This window comes from Arabidopsis lyrata, assembly GCF_000004255.2.
Source record: "Arabidopsis lyrata subsp. lyrata unplaced genomic scaffold ARALYscaffold_5, whole genome shotgun sequence".
Classification (NCBI taxonomy): Eukaryota; Viridiplantae; Streptophyta; class Magnoliopsida; order Brassicales; family Brassicaceae; genus Arabidopsis; species Arabidopsis lyrata.
Window position 1 is genome coordinate 3668615 of NW_003302551.1, and position 13862 is coordinate 3682476.

Here is a 13862-nt window from a genome sequence, read left to right on the forward strand (position 1 = left end):
AAGAACAATTTGATGATTGCTAAGGAAGACATAAGATTAAACATACTCTTAACTCATATTTTCATGGCTTATCGTTTTAACTAATGCTGATTCTTTCTCTAACCAACGATTATACCTATGTTTCTTTTAACTCACATTTTCATGGGTTATCGTTTTAATATACTGATTTTTTTGCTCTAACCATCGATTATACGTATGGTTCTCTTTGTTCTATAAGCCTTGTCTGTATATTGTAGTGGAAATCCATGGGTATGCATGTTCATTTCGGCATGGCTTAATCAATCATATTCTTTCTTGACCGCATCTGAAATTTCTAGGGATTATTCGTTTGAGTTGGTTTAAAAAATTCTAACAGATATTGATAAACTAGTGATCATTGAAACTAAAAGTATAAAATATTGATCTGCCATATATCCCTAAGTTCGGCTAGTTTAACCTGATTGTTTTGGCCAGTCAACCTATCCCTAAGTACATATATATGAATTATCCGATAACTAATATTTTTTTTAAAATGTATTCAGCCATACTTATAATTTCCTAACACTACAAGAGATATGAACATCGATAGCATATTATTTTATCAAATAACAGGAATCATCCGTATTAAGCTCCGGTGTATCGGAGCAATCACGAAAGATTGAAGAAGAAGATAACAAACTTTATTAATCTCTTTAAGAGTTTGTTACAAGCGTTAAAAACTAAAACAATGTGTTCTTAAGCTTATATATACAGAAATTAAGATTGTTAACCGAAGTTAACCAGACATTGAACCAGCTATAAACCAGCTCAAATCATCAAACCATATATCATAATACACCCCCCCCCTCAAGTCTGAAGCTTCAAACTATCAGGAAGATACAGACTTGATAACGACATCCGCTTGAGTAGATGATGAAAAGGACCTGGATGTAATGGTTTGGTAAGTATGTCAGCATGTTGATTCTCTGTAGGAACATGTAAAGTCTTGAGATTGCCAGCCTTAATCTGATCATGGACTGTGTGACAATCGATTTCTATATGTTTAGTCCGCTCGTGGAAGACTGGATTCTGAGACAAGTATAGAGCTGATTTATTATCACAGAAGAGTTTAGCTGGACAGCTCACAGTGATATGTAGATCCTTTAGCAGTTGCTGGAGCCAGATGATTTCACATATTGCTTGTGCTAAACTCCTATATTCAGACTCTGTATTGCTTCTACTGACAACTGCCTGTTTCTTAGACTTCCAAGAAATCAGAGAGGTACCAAGATATATACAATAACCTATGACAGAACGTCTTGAATCCTTGCAAGTACCCCAGTCAGCATCAGCAAACCCATTTATGCATATTTCTGTATTGGCAGGATACATCAAACCAAGTCCTGGATTATCTTTAATGTATCTTAGCACTTTATGAGCTGCTTGTAGGTGAATATCAGTAGGAGCAGAGAGAAATTGACTCAAATGATGTACTGCAAAAGTTATATCCGGGCGTGTAATCGTCAAATACAGCAATCTTCCTATCAACTCTCTGTATGATGATGGGTTAGGAATAGGAGTACCCATCTCCTTAGTAAGATGAACTGTTGGATCCATTGGAACAGTACTCGGCTTACAAGCCAATAAACCAGCATCTTCCAACAAGTTCTGTGCATATTTCCTCTGACAAACAGAGATTCCTGCAGATGATCTCGCTATTTCCAAGCCAAGAAAGAATCTAGCCGGTCCTAGATCTTTAATCTTAAACTCAGATCGCAGCAAAGCTTTCAAGTCCTCTAGTGCTATATCATCATTGCTAGCTATCATCAAATCATCAACATAGACTAGAATAGCAATGAATGATGTAGACTTCACTCTGACAAATAATGTGTTGTCTGCAGGAGATTGAATATAGTTCACCCCCAATAATACAGAGGATAATCGCTTATACCACTGTCTAGAAGCCTGTTTAAGACCATAAAGCGATTTTATGAGTCGACATACCGGATTAGGTGGCAAGTTAACATTCTCCTTTGGTGTATAGCCTTGAGGTAGACTCATAAAGATTTCCTCATCAAGTTCTCCATGTAAGAATGCATTGGAGACATCCATTTGCGTTAAACTCCAACCTTTTGTAGAGGCTAAACCAAGCATCAATTTCACACTGGTTAGTTTTGCAACAGGTGAGAAAGTATCTAGATAGTCAATACCTTCCTGTTGAGTAAACCCCTGAGCAACAAGCCTTGCTTTATATCTTTCTACTGTACCATCAGGGTTGTATTTAATGGTAAATACCCATTTACATCCTACCACATTCTTTCCTTCAGGTAAAGTCTCCACAACCCAAGTGTTGTTAGATTCAAGAGCATGAAGCTCCTCATTAGCAGCCTTAGTCCATTTTTCAGATTTCATAGCTTGACGAAATGTCTTTGGCTCAGTTTCAGTATTATAGGAAAAGATATAGGATTGAAAAGGATTATTTAGTTTTGTATATGAGACAACAGAAGAAATAGGATAGGGTGTTTTATGTGTATGTGGTAAAGTAGAAGAAGATGAAGTAGAAGATGATGAAGTAGAATGAATATCTGGGGTTGGCTTAGAAATTTCAACTGTTGGTGGTAAAGAAGAGGAAAAGGGAACAAGAGAGCAGTGATACTCAGACAAATAAGTAGGTGCTCTAGTGTTTCGTTTAGGTCTAGCAATAGGAACAGACTCAATACCTGTATCATGTGTCTCTGCATTTTGTGTAACATGAATGGTACTAGGTGGTGAGAATGATGCAGATGAATCATGTTCTAAATTTTCATATGCAATATCATTAGTATGAAGAGATGGTGAATCAACAAAATGCAGAGGAACAGGCAATGGCAAAATTGAATTAGGAAACATATCTACAGATTTAGAGGGCAATTCACTAGTTTTAAATGGAAACTTAGTCTCATGAAACATAACATTACGAGAAATGGAAACAGAATGTGATTCAAGATCAAGAACCTTATAGCCTTTAAAACCAGATGGATAACCTAAAAACACACATGGCTTAGCTCTAGGTGAAAATTTATTTCTATCCTGAACAAATGTTGAAACATAGCATAGGCTGCCAAAGCTTCTTAACAAAGTGTAATCAGGTAAACGATTAAGAAGTAATTCATATGGTGATTTATTGTTCAATATTGGAGATGGCCATCTATTTATCAAATGAGCTGCAGTTAAAACACAATCACTCCAATATTGTAAAGGAATATTTGACTGAAACAAAAGAGCTCTAGCAACATTTAACAAGTGCCGATGTTTACGTTCTACAACTGAATTTTGTTGAGGTGTATATGCACATGAAAAATAATGCATCATACCATGTTCTTTAATGAGATCTGTAAAGGCAAGTTCAGGTGCATTATCTGATCTAATAGCTTTTATTTTTGTTTTATATTGAGTAGCAATGAATTTGATAAAGACATGGAAAACAACAGAAAATTCTCCTTTATTTCTCATCATATTGACCCAAGTAGTTCTTGTACAATCATCAACAAGTGTTAAAAAATATCGAAAACCTTCTACAGACTCAATACTAAAAGGACCCCAGACATCAAGATGGACTAAATCAAAAGCTTTACTTGCAAGATTATTATGTGAAACATATGCTAATCGTTTTTGCTTTGCTAAAGGACAGATAGAACAATGAAATTCATGATTCTGTAATGATTTTAAAGAAGGAATGACACTAACTAGTTTCTGTAAAGCATTTGAAGACGGATGTCCAAGCCTTTTATGCCAAAGAAAACCATCAGTCAGAACAGAACCAGCAAAAAAAACAAGCTGCAGGTGTTGATGTAGAGAGTGATTTGTTCTCTGTTTCAAGAAAGTATAGGTTGTTATATAGTTTACCCCTCGCAATCATCAAGTCCTGAGAAAGTTCCTGAATAAAGCAACAAGTAGGAAAGAAATGAGCAGAGCACGACAAAGTTCTAACTAAACAACTCACACTTATCAGATTAAATTTGAAATCAGGGACATGTAAAACATTATGCAAGATAATTGATGAAGTGATGCATATGGTACCTGTGTGTGTGATAGAGACCCTAGTACCATTTGGTAAAGTTACAGTAACACCAGACACATGTATTAATTCTCTAAACATTGCTAAATCTGAACAAACATGACTAGAAGCCCCACTATCTATTATCCAAGCATCAAGTGCTAAAAAATTTTCAAGAGAAGAAAGAGTATGATTCTGAAATGTGAGATTATCGTTTTCATATTTAAGGCTAGTAGAGGGAAAAAGAAAAGTACCAGATGTAGAAGTATGAGCCAATAATCCATGTTCAGTAATAGTAGCCATAGGACTAGACATACTAGGAGAAGGAACTTCAGTCTCTTGAATCTTGACAGACGAATTGAATTGAGATACTAAACTCTGAATTTGGTCTGCAGTAAGATCTTGAAGATTAACATTGTTACCACCAGTAGTAACTTGAGGTTGACCAGGCAAAGAAGAACCAGGTACTGAGTAGTTATTTGCATGGGAATTTGCATAAGCATTTGCATTCTGAATTGTATTAGCATAAGGAACCAACTGCATTGGAGAAGTCAGCTGCATTTGAGCTACCATAGGTTGCATAGGTTGTTGTGGCATTCTAGGCTGAAACTGTGTTGTTTGCATCCTTGGTTGAATTTGTAGTTGACCATTATTCCTGTAAGATGCATTAGTCTTATAGCCTGGTGGATACCCATGTATTTTGAAACATTTTTGAACCGTATGACCCATCTTCCCACAGTTACTGCAGATCGGTTTTTGTATTGGTCTCCCTGTGTTATAAGCTGCAATATACCCATAGTCTGCATTATCCACCATAGGTGCAGTAGCCTGAAAAGCAACAGAATCAATTCTAGTAGATGATCTTATGTTCTTCTACCTCTCATCTTGACTGACAATATTAAAAGCTTCTTCAGGAATAGGCTTCAACATAAGAATATGGCGTCTGGTTTGTTCATATCCCTCATTCAAACCCATAAGGAACTAATTATTATACTTATGAGATATGATGATAATTCAGTTGACAATCTTAGCTATTTGAGTCTTGAATTATTCGTATATGTAACATGACTTAACCGACTTGTATTTTCAAGTATACTTTCGGATATGATACTATATTCAAGTTGTTAGTTCATAATTTAGTTCGTATCCAACAAACAATTGTTAATGAATTTATTTTTTTATGTTATCAGATATTAAATATATTTAATTAGATTAAGCGGCAACAAAGAAAAAAATCCAATTGGCCAAGATTTATAAGTTATGGTTTGTATTAGTGTTTTGCATGTCACCATAAGAATTCATGTATGTTTTGTTTAAGAGAAAAAATCAATAGTGGATCAAAAGATGTAAACAAAAAAAAAAAAAAAAATCAATATAGAACAATTACATGCATCCCATGTGAGTACGATAAAACCACCTTAGTTTTTAATATCAAAATGGATGATGACTTACGTCAAACGCATGACTGGAAATCGACAGGTTTTTCATGCATGAAGAAAATTATGAAATCAATCATCAATACAGTATCTAAGAAAACGTAATAGCTGCCAAAAAAATAAAAAATAAAAGTCAATTAATAACCACTCATTGGAAGGTCTAGCTATAACGTGAGTGATTATTAATTAAACAGAATATTAATAACTTCCAAATATTCTGAATCTTATAGATTGTACCAGGAGCTGAGATTGCACTGAATTCAAACTGTATGTTTTAGTTTTTTTACAATTAAAAACATATATGGTTGGTTTAGAAGGATTTACTAATAATAAGGAATGGAAGTTCTAATTAAAGAAAAAAATAACTTTGCTTACAAAAATTCTGTGCTAATAAGTCCAAGTCCTTGTTTGCGGCCTTGATTTATTAGCTTAATTAGTTTGTTAATCACTAAACAAATGCCTCTAACCAGTTCTGCCTCAACTCATATTTGAGTATCAATCGTCGTGTCTGAGTGTGTCTGACCATGCTAATTCTGATAATTTATATATTCATCACTTACTTGATCACTACAAGAAAATACTGGCAAAACCAACAGATTTATTAACGAACTCATATCCGTCGGTTTTTACTGATAGAAAACAGACAGAATAACGACATAATTATTTTCATCGGGAATCCGTCGGTAATTAACGACGGATATGAGTTTGTCGGGAGTTTTCCAAATTTACCGACGGAATAGCGATGGATTAATTTGTTTCGTTAGGAATCCATCGGTAATTACCGACGGTTAAGAGTTCGTCGGGAATATTCCAAAATTACCGATGGAATACCAACGGAATTGTAACCGTTCGGGTCTCCATCAATAATCCATCAGTTATCCATCATTTCATATTACCCTTAATGTAGCCGTTTAAATTTATGAAATTACCGACGGATTACCGACAGAACCAATTTTTGAAATTACCGACAGAACCAATTTGCCTATAAATATACATCAATACACTCTCTCTCAACAACAATCATTCTCACTACTATATTCATTCTAAGAAAATATAGAAATGCAAAAAAATGTCTTCTTCTTATTTTCAATCGTGGATGGACGAACCAATGTACGATCCCGAGTCGACTTTATTGAAGGACGAATATGCATGAGGTGTAGGGGAGTTCATGAAATTAGCTTGTCAGCAACCTGAAGCCAAAAAACCCGTAAGTTAACATGTTCTTGCCGGAATTCCCACAATAATAGGATTGATTTACTTTGGAATCACTTGTATTATATTGCAATGGATTTATGGAGGGTTACAAGTTTTGGTTTCTCCATGGAGAAAGACCGGATTATGCTAGTACTAGCGAACCATATGTTGCAGATAGCCTAGAAGAACATAGAACGGAAGTAGATTTTGGCGTAGGGACTGTTAACATGGTGAATGATGTGTATAGGGAAAATATGCAGTCAATGGGTGAAGATAGAGATACGGTAGAGGAACCAAATTTAGAAGCTCAAAGGTTTTTTGGTATGTTAGATGCAGCTAAGCAGCCGCTATATAGAGGTTGTAGAGATTGTCATTCCCCTTTATCATCTGCAAGTAGATTGATGACCATAAAGATTGACTACAATTTGGCCGACGAATGTGTAGATGCGATAGCAGATTTCGTAAAAGATATTTTACCTGAGGATAATCTTTCACCAGCTTCATACTACGAGATACAGAAACTGGTAGCTGCTCTTGGTTTATAGTATCAGGTGATAGATGTGTGCATCGATAATTGTATGATCTATTGGAGACAAGATGAAAACCGCAAAAGATGTCGATTCTGTCGTAAACCGTGATATCAAGAAACGAGTGGTAGAGTTCATGTTCCATATAAACGGATGTGGTATTCACCGTTAGCGGACAGGTTGAAGAGGTTATATCAATCCGAGCGAACGGCCGGGCCAATGAGATGACATCTTCGTCGGTAATCCCTCAGTAATAACGGCACATAAATGCATCGGTAACTCGCCGGTTTGTCGTCGGTAACAACCATCAGCCATGTCTCGGTTAACCTTCGGTGTTAAACCAAACGGATTACTGACAACTGTATTACTGACGGTATTGATTCTTTGAAAGTTTGTCGGGAATATAGTCGTCAGTAACTCCGTCGAGCTCCCCGACAAAATACCGACGGAATATCTATTACCGACGCTCTACAACCGACGACCATATTTTGTCGGTAAATCGTTATCAAAAGTTTTGTTCGTCGGTTACATGATGTTTTCTTGAAGCTCGATTTGGTTTGATTACTATGATAAATTTAATTTGTTTGATTTGGTTTTTGGTATATTAGTTAAGAGATTATTCCAAGTGTTTGATCTGATATTTGTTTTAGGTTAGTCCCATTAATTAATAGAATTTTAATTGGATATCAAATTGACCACAAACGAGTTGACGTAAATCTCTATTCCTATAAGAAAACCCCCAAAAAGCCAAAATAATCATTCACCAAAATAATCATTTTAATCTCTTATAACAGACACAAAACAATAAAAAGTGAAAAACAGACCAATGAGAATAATAGTCACAAATGTCATTAGAAAACAACAATGACCCAAAGGTAGATGAAACCAGGCACCAGAGCCATGGCGGCTATGACCAACTCGGTGAAGATTTCGGCGGCAATAGTGACGGCAGAGCTTGATATCACTGCGTGGTTGTTGTCATCTAGAACTGCCTCTCACTACCAAAGCGTTGTCAAGACTTAATCATGAGCTATTAATAGAAAAGGTCAGAAACAGATTGGCAAGCTGGACCCGTCGTCACTTCTCCTATGCGGGTCGGCTCCAACAAATTAATTCAGTCATTGCAAGCATTACCAATCTTTGGAGCTCAGTCTTTTGTTTACCGAAAAGGTGTTTAGGAGAAATCAAAAGTATGTGGTCCGCGAGTGGTTCCCTGAATGTTTATAACAAGTCTAAAGTCGCGTGGGAGGATATTTGTGTCCTTAAGATTAGGGATGTCAATTGAGCATGATGACTATGGGGTAGACCGTCCAAATTGTAATGGTCCAGTCTTTATCATGCCCAAAATTAAAGCGGTCAATATGCGCTACAAATCCATTTAGTGCTCAAACAAATGGGGCGAACTCATCTGGACATGGACTGTCCATTAAGCCTTAAAAATTAGGGTTACTAATTTGGGTAAAAAAATTTCCTCATGTTTAAAAAAAATTAAGGTTTACACTAACATTTTCACTCCAAAAAATGTTTTTACAGTTGTGGAGGTAAAATGTGATTTTACGATTTAGCGGAAAAATGCAATTCTTCAATTTTGGCAAAAAATATGTTTTGCGGTTTTGGCGGGAAATAGGAAATCATATAATTTGGACCCCATAGACTGCCCAATTGGTTATGGTCCTATTTGGATTTGGTCTTAATTGGACACGGTCTTATTTAAGCTTACACCATCATGGTTCTATTTGGTCATGGTCCTATTTGGACAGGTCTATTTAGACCTGGACAATCCATTTGACATCCCTACCTAAGATAGAGGGTGGACTAGGAAACAGACAGATGCATGAGGTATCTCGGGTTTTCAGTCTCAGTCTAATTTGGAAGATTCTGTCTGGTTGGGTTCATTGTGGGTGGTTTGGGATAACCACTACTTGATCTGACAAGGTACATTCTTGGATGTTAAAAGCTCTACATTGGGATCTTGGCAATGGAGAAAACTTTTAAAGCTGTGTTCTCTAGCTGCTTGATTTATTGACGGTGATGTTGGTAATAGCCAGAATACATACTTCTGATTAGATTATTGGCTTCTAATGGGTCGTTTAATTGATGTTGCTGGTGAAAATGGTATATATAATCTAGGAGTGTATATATATTCAAAAGTATCAGATGTGGTTTCATGTTTGGCTTAGAAACTAAGGCGGTGTCGTAATGAAACATCTAAATGGGATTAAAGACCAAATCATTGATGTGGCTGTACCGGGATATGATCCTTTTGGCGTCATTCTACTGATGAGTATAACCCCTCTTTCTCTACCGCTTTAACTTGGGACCTACTTCCTATCCGCAGCAACACCAAAGAGTGGGGTAAGGTACTCTGGTTTCCGCAAGCTGTCCCTCGCCTTGCCTTCATTTCTGGCTGGCTATAAAGGATAGCCTCTTAACGGAAACACGGACGAGGCAATAGGGTTGTTTCCAGAGCTGTTTATTTTGTAATGAGCCAGAAGATTCAAGAGACCACCTGTTCTTTGCCTGCCCATTCTCATTCACAATCTAGATAAAGGTTGTGGGAGGTTTGATGCGTTCTGACCCGGACCCGGACTGGAATGAGACACTCGACAGCCTGGTCTCTCCTACGTATGAAGGTATCAACTACATTCTACTTCTATTAGCTTTTCAAGCCACGATATACTATAAATGTAGAGAGAGAAACGAGATGAAACACAACAAGACTTCCCGCTCACACACACAGCTTGCCCACACGATTGATAAAATGATCCGGTCCCGTATCATGTCGCTACTTACCACGAGAACAAGAAGCTTCGAGGTCTCCTTCAGCTCTGGTTCAGGTCAAGACTACACTAAATTTGGCTGATTACCCTTGTTTATAACGCTATAGCTCTGTTTTTATAGTGCTTGCTACAGCTTTAGAGATTGACCCTTTTGTACATGATCTCATATTTTTAATCAATTTCACATTTTATCAAAAAACTAATATGGACATATATGTTCTATCATAATTAAATCGTACCTGATACACATTAGTTACAGCTGCAACACACTTCCAACACTATCACTCTGAAAAGGCTTTTCAATAAGTGAGTTACAAAAATCGATAGTATATATTAATAAAAATTGTGAAAGCATCACATATATTAGTACTTATAACCCAAATGATTCATGAACAAAACGTTGTCGTACCTAGTGAAGATGATAAGGCATCAAGTGGCCAGTAGCTAATTAGATAAGAAGCATAGTAGTTAGAGGAGATAGCATATTGTATAGTAGAAGAAAAGAGAGATTGGAAAACGTGTCTGAGTAAGAGTTTTTGGCAAGAGGAGAGTTTAAGATCTCTATAACAACCCCTATAGTGTTCTTGTACATTGATTGATTGAGTCACAAAGATATTTTTATATTTAACGTTCCAACATCACTATTTTGCTTTCTGTACGAACGTAATTAACAAGCACATGACAAGACATTTCTTGTTTATATAACATTCTGAAAACATATAAAAGAAACATTGAGAAATGGATGTGGTTTAGTGTTTAGGGTTTACGGTTTAGTGCGGTTGAGAATTAGAGAAAGATTGAAAGGAACTAACCCAAATTCGATCCACTTTAGAAACAAAAAACACATCAGTGTGGAAAGTCTGAGCTTGGACCAAACAGTTTTACCTAGTAATTCAGTAACATGCGATCTGGTTACCCCTAGGCATTAGTCAGAAAGCATTCCAAAGTCGGGACAAACATTGTGGTGGCCCTTTCGGGTGGGGTGGGGGTGGGGAAAGTCCACTCTCAAGCACTTCAGTGCGTTTCTACCTCAGCCAATATGGTTTATTAAAAAAAAAACAATGAGAAAAAGTAAAAAAAAAAAGAAACGAATCTGGCAACAATAAACAAAATGAAAAGAAAAGAATCACAACTTACAAAGGTCACTAAAATTGAAATTACGAGTTATGATGAACTCAATAGATGTAACTAGCGACAAATTTAATATAATTTAATTAGATTAGATTTAATTTAAATTAGATCTCATTAAATTGATTTAATGTAATTTTTCTTGTATTTGATCGCTATGTTGTTCATTTGTTTGTCGCTGAATTCCTCGACCAATCGCATCGACTTATCATTGATGATTGCTGAAAATTCTAGTGAATAAAAATTGTGATCATTAGTCGCTGACTCGCTGGCAACAGTCGATACAGTTAGTAGTTGAACTATCAATATGCAAACGAACAACTTTGGTCGCTATCGCTAGTTTATATAGCCAACAACAGATAAACGAACATGCACATAGGGATGGGACTTGATAACGACCAATGTGTGCAGGGGTGGCCCTGAATAATTGTGGGCCAAAGCATTTTTATAAAAAAATCTAGTTAGTTTAAAGGATTTAAAAAATTTGGGCCAATTATTAGAAAAATAAATTATTATTGGGCTAATCTATAAATAATTTTAGCTAATGGATTTCAGAAATTTTTTGGGGGCCGAGACAATTGCCCAGGGCCGGCCCTGAATGTGTGATGGGACTTGGTTACTATTTCATATTTAACCCACGTTATTACAAGAACACATGTACAAACCTAATTTAGTTCGTCTTTCTCTGCTTTGTCATTGATGGTACTTACTACTTGACAACTTGTCAATTATCAGATTTTAAAACAAATACTTGTTTGGTTACATAGATAGTATGATATAATTTATAAATTATTGAGACTTTGGTTCTGGAAAATTGGTTACTTGATTATCATTTGATCTTCCATATAATATTCTAGTATTATCCTTTTCTTCAAAATTCAATTTAGATTTATGTATACCTATAATATAATTATTATAAGATATTATGCCATTTTGACATACTATGCCAACAATAGTAATACATATGTGTATATAAACACAGAAGTCAATAACAAAGGAAATGATTTAAATATCACTCCAAAAAAAAAATGAATTTTTTTTCGGTCTTTCTATTTGTTTTTAGTCTTTGCATACTTGGTCATGTATCTGGTGCCGGAATCAGGATCTCTAACGAACTCAAATTCAAGAAACTTCTCTGGATTAGATGTTATTCCAAAGATGACGTATTAGGTCCAAAAACAATACCAATCGGCCGGAGATTATTTCGAGAATAATTTTAATTTGAATATATGGGGTACAACGCGTTTTATGTGTACTTTGAAGCAAGGACCTAACTATAGACATTATCAGAACTTTACAGCATTCAAGCTTTTTGGTGTTAAGGATCAAGGAGGCCTATGGGATTGGAGAGCAAGAGAAGATGGAATTTATTTGAAGAAAGAGGGTGGTAGCCATATTAAGAATCCGGTTGATATGCATAAAGAGTATGTTTGGATAAATTAAAATTGTTTAACAATTTATCTAAGAACAAAAGATTATCTTATCACTTTAAAACCAGAAAATTTATACATGGATAGAAAATTATCTTCTCAAGTTATAATATGACTAAAACTAAAAAAAAATATAAATATATTTTATTATATAAATCTTGGTTTTCAAAGTTAGTAACTCATATGATCGCGACACGTGTCATATTTCGATTATAGATCTTATCGTGTGTAAACCAAAATTCTATTTTTAACAATTTTAAAAATATAGAAAAAAATAATTGTAAGGATATTATACGTAAAGCTTTACATCATTCAAGATTTTGGGTATTACGGTGTATTTTCTTGGGATACTCGAAAACAAAAAGTGCATACCATTGTCTACATATCCCAACATGCCGCATCTATGTCTCTAGGCATGTTCAATTTGACGAAAATGTGTTTCCTTTCTCTAAGGTGTCAACGCGTTAATGTGCTATCGATGACAATGAAACTCGGATCACAACAGCACCACTATTAACTCTGGGATCGATCCCACCAGCACCGTCTGCTCCGAATGAACCCTACACTTGGACCTTTACCTGGATCGGACAATACCATTGTCTTCTTCAGAGCCCTCATCACCGCAGGTATCGTCCTCTTCCTCTCCTCACTCATCCTCTCCTTCTATATCTAACTCTGAGCCCACTGCTCCTTTAGAAAATGAGCCGCAACCCACGGCTCAACAAAACCCAAATTCCAATGAGCCTACTGCTCCACTAGAAAATGAGTTGCAGCCCACAACTCAGCAAGGTGTGGCAAGATCATCCACCGAAGCGAAGTATCGGGCTGTAGCCAACAAAGCTTCTGAACTTAGTTGGATATGCAATATTCTGACAGAACTTTGGCATCAATCTTCCCGCACCACCAATCGTCTACTGTGACAATGTAGGCGCCACATTCCTCTATGCCAACCCCGTGTTTTACTGTCGGATAAAACACATTGCCATCAATTATCACTTTGTTCGTGGTCAAGTTCAAACCGGTGCTCTTCACTTTGCTCATGTTAACACAAAAGACTAACTCGCCGATGCTCTAACAAAACCATTATCACCTGCGCGTTTCATCGACCTGAGAAACAAGATCGAAGTTTCACAAGCCCCTCCATCTTGAGGGAGCGTGTTAGAGATACGATCATGATTCTCATTAAATTCTCAATATTGTTATTGCTCTGTTTTAGGAAGGTTCTGTAATTACCTAAACCTAGAGTCTCTCCTCCTCTTTATGTATAAATTCTACATTGTAATGTCTTTGGTGTAACAGAGAAAACACATTCTCTATAAAACAAAGCTACAACATTCTGTTAATTAGCCAATGTGCAAAAAGAAATAAGATAT

The 13862-nt window shown here is 36.1% G+C and overlaps 1 pseudogene; it reads left to right on the forward strand.

The window, feature by feature from the left end:
- The first annotated feature begins 12087 nt into the window (after positions 1–12087).
- On the forward strand, positions 12088–12545 carry LOC9311444 (annotated as a pseudogene).
- The last annotated feature ends 1317 nt before the right edge of the window (positions 12546–13862 follow it).